An 8,175-nucleotide genomic window follows, 5' to 3' on the forward strand; every position below is an offset into this window, starting at 1 on the left:
CTCCTGTGTTAGAACTCACCCTTTCTCTGAGTAATTGGAAGTGACTGACATTCCCCTATGGGCTACAATTTCTTTATGATCTCTCAGAGAATGTCATGGCTACGTTCTCTGAAGTCAGATCTGGATGTTACCATTAATTAATGGTATAAATTTGGTTCAGGCACTAAACCTCTCTGAGTTTCCATTTTACTGTCAGCAAAATTAAGGGTTTGTATCAGCACTAACTCAGCCTGCTTCTGCCTTCCCAGGGGGTCTAGGCCATCTATTCACATGACTCAAGCTGTTCACAGCATATGCTTTGCCTCGGTGACATAATTCATTAAGGGAATTTCTGAACCTGAAAGTCTAGCATAGGACGACCAGTCACCTTCCTAAGCTCAAAAAGTCTCTGCTTTTAAAGAGGCCCAAGTGTGTGGGGTTTGTATTTTTTAGCCCGTGATGCATTGTGTCTTACTATATTAGGGATAAGGAGATGTATAAGCCCAGTTTGGGGCAATCTCAGCTGTATACTAAAGCATTGGTATAAAAACAAAGGCCAAGACCTAAAGTTCCCTCAGGCCCCAATATCCAGTCATTGAGGTATCAGAAATGATGAGCAGGACTCAAACTAGCTCACAACATCAAGCACTTTCCTAGAACCTTCAAACTATGACCTGAGTCATGTGCCTTAGGACTAACAGCTTAGGCATGGAAGTGACTCTCAGCCAATCCCTGTGTTTAGAGTCCCATCTTGTACCTACACAGAGGATTTGGAATTACAACATTGATAAGCCTAAGACTGAAAGGGGAAAGAATCACAGTGTATGTTACAAAATGCTTTAGGTAAATCGACCGATACCATTTGCAAGGGGGTCTTGTGATACACCCACCTAAGTATCCCCATGCCACATTTAGCCCTACCAGCTTTGTAGTTTTTCACTTTAAAGGATAATGTTTTTCTGCTACCTAAAGGCATTTTGCCCTAAAGGAAACACAGCTAAAAGTATATGTTAAACGAAAAGATATGATATTAATCAATTCAAAGGGCCCAATGTTCTGATATCAGGGTGAGCATATATTTACATTTGTCCCACACCAGTGTATCTGACCAGGACAACATCCTAGAGCCCACCAGACAGATGAAGTGTCTGCCAATAGATGGCACACAAATCAAGGGGAGACTTCAAGGCTTTAACTTGACAAGCCTAGGCTGGGGGGAGACAATGAGGACACAGTGCTACTAACCCCAAAATGATGATGTGTAACTTACTAACTATGTTACGTGTTAAGTCTCAGCTTGTGAATGCAGATGTCAAATGTCTTTTGTCATGGGGATAAAAGGCATAGCTGTGATAGGAGATGGTATATAGTGGTTACTTTGACATCCTAAGAATTGGCTTTTGGCTTTTACTGTTGCTTTGTTTTGTTTGCTTCTTTGCCTTTTGATTACCACTCCCAGGAATGATTACTGGGATACAAAGAAGGGTTTCAAAAACGTCCCATAAGATTAGTAAATCCACTAATATTATAGCAAAAATGTTAGGAGAAATTAGCTAGGAGATGGGCAAATTAGGAATAATTTTTTAAAAAAATAGAGATATCATAGGTTATTTGTTGTCCAAGTATAATCTTGGCTTATGTGTCAGATTTCTCTCATACTATCAATGGTCAAATTAGTGATCTTCATAAAGAGATCAACAAAATCTCTCAAGTGACCTTCGAATGGGCATCATGATGAAGATGCCTACCCTTTTCTTTGGTCCTCTGTTAGCTTTTATTTTAATTCTGTTATGCTTGCCTGTATTAGTTAGATTAGCCATTCAGCCAATAAATTCAAACTTGGCCTCCATTACAAGTACAACTTTATATTTAAGAAAGCAGAAAAATGGGAGACAGAGGAGGAATGGAGGTCTGTGTACTTACAGCCAAGCATTAGGGAACCTAGAATGCTAAATACGTGGGTTGTTCCTTTAAAATAAGGGAGGCATCATCTATTAGTCATCCAGAGGACTGGAGTCAGATGTGGTTAAAATAGCCTGGTGACCTCTGCACTATCCATATTGCCAGAGACCACACTGGAACTTCCCCCAGACCTGTATTATGAGCTTGTTTGATTCAGTCAATCTACATGATCTGTTTTTATGAAAGGTATCGCAAGTACTTTACAGAGAATTTCAAAATAAAACATATCCAATCCTTATTTAACTTACTTTGTAATTCATTTCACATGGGATTGCATTAGTTATCACTAGGAGAGTTTTTTTTTTTTTTACCAAATTTTGCTGTTCTTAATTATGCCTAAATAAACCCCTTGGGGTCTGGACTCCCAAAGTTTGAACCAACACCAGCTACTGAGTCATGTTGAGCTGAACTGCCTTCTTATCTGCTGTACGCCATTACTCTGTCAGCCACGGAGGCTGCAAAGATTCCCCCACTCCCACTGGCATCTGCTAAAGTTCACACTATTGACTGCAGGCTTTCACCATTTGAGGAGCTTAGAATGTGAAGTGTTTCTCCTTGGGCAGAAAGTCTGGTAGAATCAAACCGGAAATATATAGATTAGGAGCAAGATGGAAATATTTGCTTGTGAGTACCCAGGGGACATCCTACTGTGGAAACTTTCATCAACGGACAGTCAAAATTAAGAGGTCAGGAGGAAAGGGAAGCAGATACTTAGATCTGGGTGAGAATCGAAAAGATCCAAAAGATGGCTAAGGATGAGAGAGTTGGGAGCACTGAAGCAGATGGGTGCTCAGACAATCAGTCTGTGGAAGGTCCGTAGAGCCTCTAAATTGTTCCACTAGTTAATAATATCCAGTAGCATTTTAACAACGGAAGTGCAGGGTACAGAAATCATCACAGCTTCTCTGAGTCAATTCAACCCTCAGCAAAGATCCAATAATGTGTTCTCTTGGCCTCACAATGTCATGGGGTTTCCAATTAATTTGGTTTCTGCTATTTGGTTGCATGCACAGTAGCTACACATTGTGGAGAATAATAGTAGCTATTTAGAATATTGCAGTCTCTGTGGATCAGGAGCTGAGGACTGTCTGTGTTTCATCCTCTGCTTCCAAATCTTCTGAAAGTTTCAGTTCAGGGTGAGCCAGGACTGCAGCGTACCTTCAAGGTATGACTAGAGAACCATCCCCTTCAGTGGCCTATATTTGTTGTTGTTGTTTGTTTGTTTGTTTTGATTTATTTTTTTGCTGCATGCTGTTTCTTGCAAACTAGCAGGGTGAAGGCCTCAGTTTCTTGCTGTCTGCCAAACAGCTGCCCTCAGCTCTCAGTCACATGGTCTTATCCCAAAACATAGCAGCTCCTAACACCGGAAGTCACTTCTCCCTACCAAGAAAAGGGAGCTGCTTAACAATACAATGCTATCTAGTTGTGTGTGTGTGTGTGTGTGTGTGTGTGTGTGTGTGTGTAATCACATGCACACCAGAACCTTGTCTACCATATTCTTATTGTTTAGAACCAAATAACAGAACATGCATTTGCATGCCCAGACACTGAGGTAAGGGAACCATATTAGAGTCTGTCACAGAGAGAGTTCATGTTGATGCATGGTATCAGGAATCCTCTTCGAAAAATAAGTGAAAATTCTACAGCAGTGGCAAGGAACAACATCACAAAATTAACTACAGGCAGCAAGATGGGACCATGGGATGGTGCTCAAACCATATCGAGTTAATAGGACAGGTTTATTTCTCTTTTCTTTTACCCCTAGGTGAATTTCTTTCCCAGAAATCAAAGCCTTTCTTTTTCCAAATAGATAGAGACCACAAACAAGATGAAATGAGGTGAGTAATCTAGCAGGGAACAAGTGTAAGGATCAAGATTTTGGTCTCTAAATTGCCTTCACAAGTTGAGGCAAGGCTAGGTAATAACGGGTTGTGAATAAGGCTTAAGGGATTTGGCTGACTCAGTGAGTTAGCAGCATGAGGTCGTTGCCAAGAATAGCAAAGCAATTGTGGGCAGCGTTAGACAAGTATAACTCATTCATCCAGAGGGATGGAGATGTCCCTTCTTTGCTGTGCTACTGAGAGGGCATTATGGAGGATGGCTCACATAGTAGGTTCTCCATTCTAAGAGGAACAGGGGTCAATTAAATCACCTGCAAAGGACCAGGAAGCTGAACAGATTGGGATAACAGCATGGCTACAGACTGAGCATAGTCAATCTGCAAAGAAAAAAATCCCACAGTGGCTAGCCAAACTCTTATCCTACCCTGGATAAGGAAAGCAATTAGACGTCACGCTAGCAATTGATCTGCTTGCTGAGACCAGATACCTAAGAAGCAACTGAAGAAAGGAGAGGTTTATTTTGGCTCATGGTTTAAGGAGGAATAAAGGCTATCGTGGCACAAAAGACAGTAGCAGGAGTGGAGGTGTTTGCATTCATGCATTATGACCAGAGTCAGGAAGCAGAGAGAAATGAATGTTGGTACTCAGCTTGCTTTTTCCTTTTTATTCATTTAGGGTCACATCTCATAGGATGTGTGCCACATTTAGGGTAAGTCTTCCCTGCTGAGTTTTGTCTTTCTGTCAATAACCCCATAAGCAAACCAACGGGTATGTTTTTGTGGTGATTCCAGATCCTATGACGTTGGCAATGAGGACTAACCATCATAGATAATTTTATCTAGACAAAGAAACTCAAAGGCATAGGCCAAAATAAGTCCTACAGAATCAGCTTTTGCCCAGGTTGGAATCCCTTCCAGTAGACAGTGATGTCCTAACAAGAAATCTATGCTTCTCACTGGAGGCTTTCGGTGAACTATGGACACATGTTACTGATTGCCAAGCATAAAATGTGCCTGACAAAGAGGACACATTCCCTGTCACTGGGCATGTGTCTTGAACAAGACAAGCAAATAAATGCTTGGAATAAAAAAAATGAAAGTGTTAAGTGTTGAGAGTAACCAGCACACCTCAAACCTCATTTGCTTATTTCATGTCCATGTCAAATGCTGGGGGCTGAAGATAATCACCCGTGGCTTCCAGAACCTTCTTCTCATTCTTGGGACTGGGCTAAACAAACTGAAGACACAGGAAGAGCAAGGGAGCTGATGGGAGTTTATGCCTTTCGACATCTCCTTCGGGATGTTGTTTTTTTTTTTGTTTGTTTGTTTTTGTTTTTTTTTTTTATTATTAACTTGAGTATTTCTTATATACATTTCGAGTGTTATTCCCTTTCCCGCTTTCCGGGCAAACATCCCCCTCCCCCCTCCCCTTTCTTATCGGTGTTCCCCTCCCTACCCTCCCCCCATTGTCCCCCTCCCCCCAACAGTCTAGTTCACTGGGGGTTCAGTCGTAGCAGGACCCAGGGCTTCCCCTTCCACTGGTGCTCTTACTAGGATATTCATTGCTACCTATGAGGTCAGAGTCCAGGGTCAGTCCATGTATAGTCTTTAGGTAGTGGCTTAGTCCCTGGAAGCTCTGGTTGCTTGGCATTGTTGTACATATGGGGTCTCGAGCCCCTTCAAGCTCTTCCAGTTCTTTCTCTGATTCCTTCAACGGGGGTCCTATTCTCAGTTCAGTGGTTTGCTGCTGGTATTCGCCTCTGTATTTGCTGTATTCTGGCTGTGTCTCTCAGGAGCGATCTACATCCTGTTAATCAGATCATTCCACTGGCTGAAGAAAGGTCACGTGACCAAGGACAACACGAAGGACAGAGGAACATACTCTTGTCATAGGTGGAAAGGAGAGATCCCATAGATCACACAGCAGTGGGCAAATGATCCCCATTCTGTACAGAGAAGTGTCCTTGAGAGGACAAATTGCTTCTCTCCGTCGATAGTCAGATATTTTAATGGGAGCAATAGCTCTTTTAAATAATTATCTGAGAATATCATTTTTTCTAGTCTTGGGCTCACTGTCCAGTTTTGGAACCCTCCATTCATATACACAAAGAGTAACTGTGTGCTTCACTCTGAACATCTATAAATTGGTTAGCTCTGGTCTATGTGGAACAGTTTCCTTGCCTGGGAGAACGATGGAGGATATAAACTACTTGGGAAGGGAAATCTACAGAAATTCAAATCTTGTAAATGAAATCCAACAGCTGAGAAATCACTGCTCTGAAGAGCTAAATTAATCAGGGAGTGGGGGGGGGGAATGGATGAAAAGAAAAATAGAAAAAGCTGAATTTAATTTAGGGACCTTAAAAGAAAGTATTAGTAACTAGTCTCCATAAAGAATAATAAATGAAAACAGCCGAGTTGGGCAGCACAGGCATAAATTGTGGACCCTCTTATGTTTCTTTCCACCAAATTGAACTTATTTATCTGTGAAAAATTCCATAGATGAGAGAAGAAAAAAATCAGGCTGATTAAAGCTTATTTATCTGCTTTTAAGAAATTCTTATTGTCTGGCCACCAGAAGTAAAAGAATCCCCATTGGTATGGAAAAGAAAAACTGCTTTTTTTTTCCTTCCATGTGCCCACTGTGCCAGATAAAGCTGGGTGAGACAAAAGGAACACTTGGATCAAAATACTTCATGCTCTTCAGAACAGCCTCTAATTTTTAAAAGATATAATTTTGGTATTCAGAGTGTAATTTTTTAGATTGTTTTGTGGTTTAGTTTTGTTTACTTCTGTTGTCCATCTTCTTCCTCTCCTGTAAAAAAGGTCAAGGATATATAATTTGTTTGGTGGAGCATTTGCCTAATATACATTAAGCTCTGGGTTCAGTTTCCAGAACCATATATATAGCAAGGACTGTACTACGTGCTTGTAATCCCAACACACTTCAGGCCAGAAGGGTGAGGAGTTCAAAGCCATCCTCAGCTACACAGTGATTTCAAAAGCATTATAGACTACATGAGACCTTGTCTCAAGAGAAACAAACCAAAACTCTTGCAGTGAGCAAGTGAAAAGCTCCCCACTCTACACATTACAGACTACCAAGAAGCGGTGTTTCAAAATCAACTCGACGTCCTATGAAGAAAACATGTTTTAAAAATTGTATGTAGTGTGACAGCCAGCTCAGCAGCATTCTCCTCTAAAACTAGCATTAAGGCTCAGTTTAACAGGAAGGTGGTGAGTGAACCCCATTGCTAATGGTCAAGTCTTGATTAGGCCAATGGATATTGGAAGGCCTGGATGGGTGCCCTGGTTGAAGCCTTCTAATCACGGTCAATGCTTAGAAGCACAAAGTACTTATTTTATAGTAGTATGGCTCTCAGGTTTTGCCTATATTGCTTCATAACGGTATCACATGTATACACATATGATATGAAAACAGAGCCACAGTAGTAGCTCCCACATAAACATTTATAGAAATTAATTACTAAAAAAAGAACAATCAGCATGCTGGTAATGCATGGATGTTTAACCCTCGAAGCAGGGGACCTCTATGAAATCAAGGCCAATCTGGACAAGAAAACACAGTCAACAAAGTGTTCAAAGCTGAAGGGATTGCTCTTGCCAGTCGTGAATAAGGAACGGAGTAACACAATTTATTAGGCACTAGGTAGATCCTGCTTATTTGAAGACTGATCAGTCTCAACCACCAGGCTGCGGTTTATCCTGGGAGAGAGAAGCCTCACTTGAAGGTTTCACCATCGTAAATGTTTGCCTCTATGCAACAAAGATTACATAAAAGTGTTCCAAGAGGCAGAGTTTGTCAATGTGCTAACTAACCAGAAACCACAGAAATGCCATCCACAGAAGGGCAGCTAAGAATACCACTCACATTCAGCCCACAAGCATTCAGCATTCCAAAGGAACTATAGCCATGTGCGGGAACAGGTGAATTCTGTAAAAGTAGTGAACAGGACTGAGAGACAGAAAGTAAAAACATGGTGGCATTTAAAACAAGGAACTGTTTGCAAAACTCAGGCTAACTGGGGACTTTAGGAGAAAAGGGAAAGGATGTTGTGAGGATGAGGCCTTCAAGGCCTCTTGGCATGACATCAGTGATCCACACTTCACCTGAGTAAGAACAGAGATCTGTCTATACCTCTGGAATGTTTTTTCTTCGCTCTGCTTTATGAACAGGGGTGAGTTCTGGGGATTTAGCTCAATGGTAGAACATTAGCCAAGCATACATGAGGGCCTGGGTTCAATTGTGAAAACCAAAATAAGTGACAATAATATACGAGCAATAATGACTGGAAGTCGATCTACTGTTTGCACTTCATTAGATCTCCTTGTACTAGCATGTGGGGTTTTGAATTTATTGTCTTCTGTAGGAA

The sequence above is a fragment of the Rattus norvegicus genome, chromosome 14 (assembly GCF_036323735.1).
Source record: "Rattus norvegicus strain BN/NHsdMcwi chromosome 14, GRCr8, whole genome shotgun sequence".
Classification (NCBI taxonomy): Eukaryota; Metazoa; Chordata; class Mammalia; order Rodentia; family Muridae; genus Rattus; species Rattus norvegicus.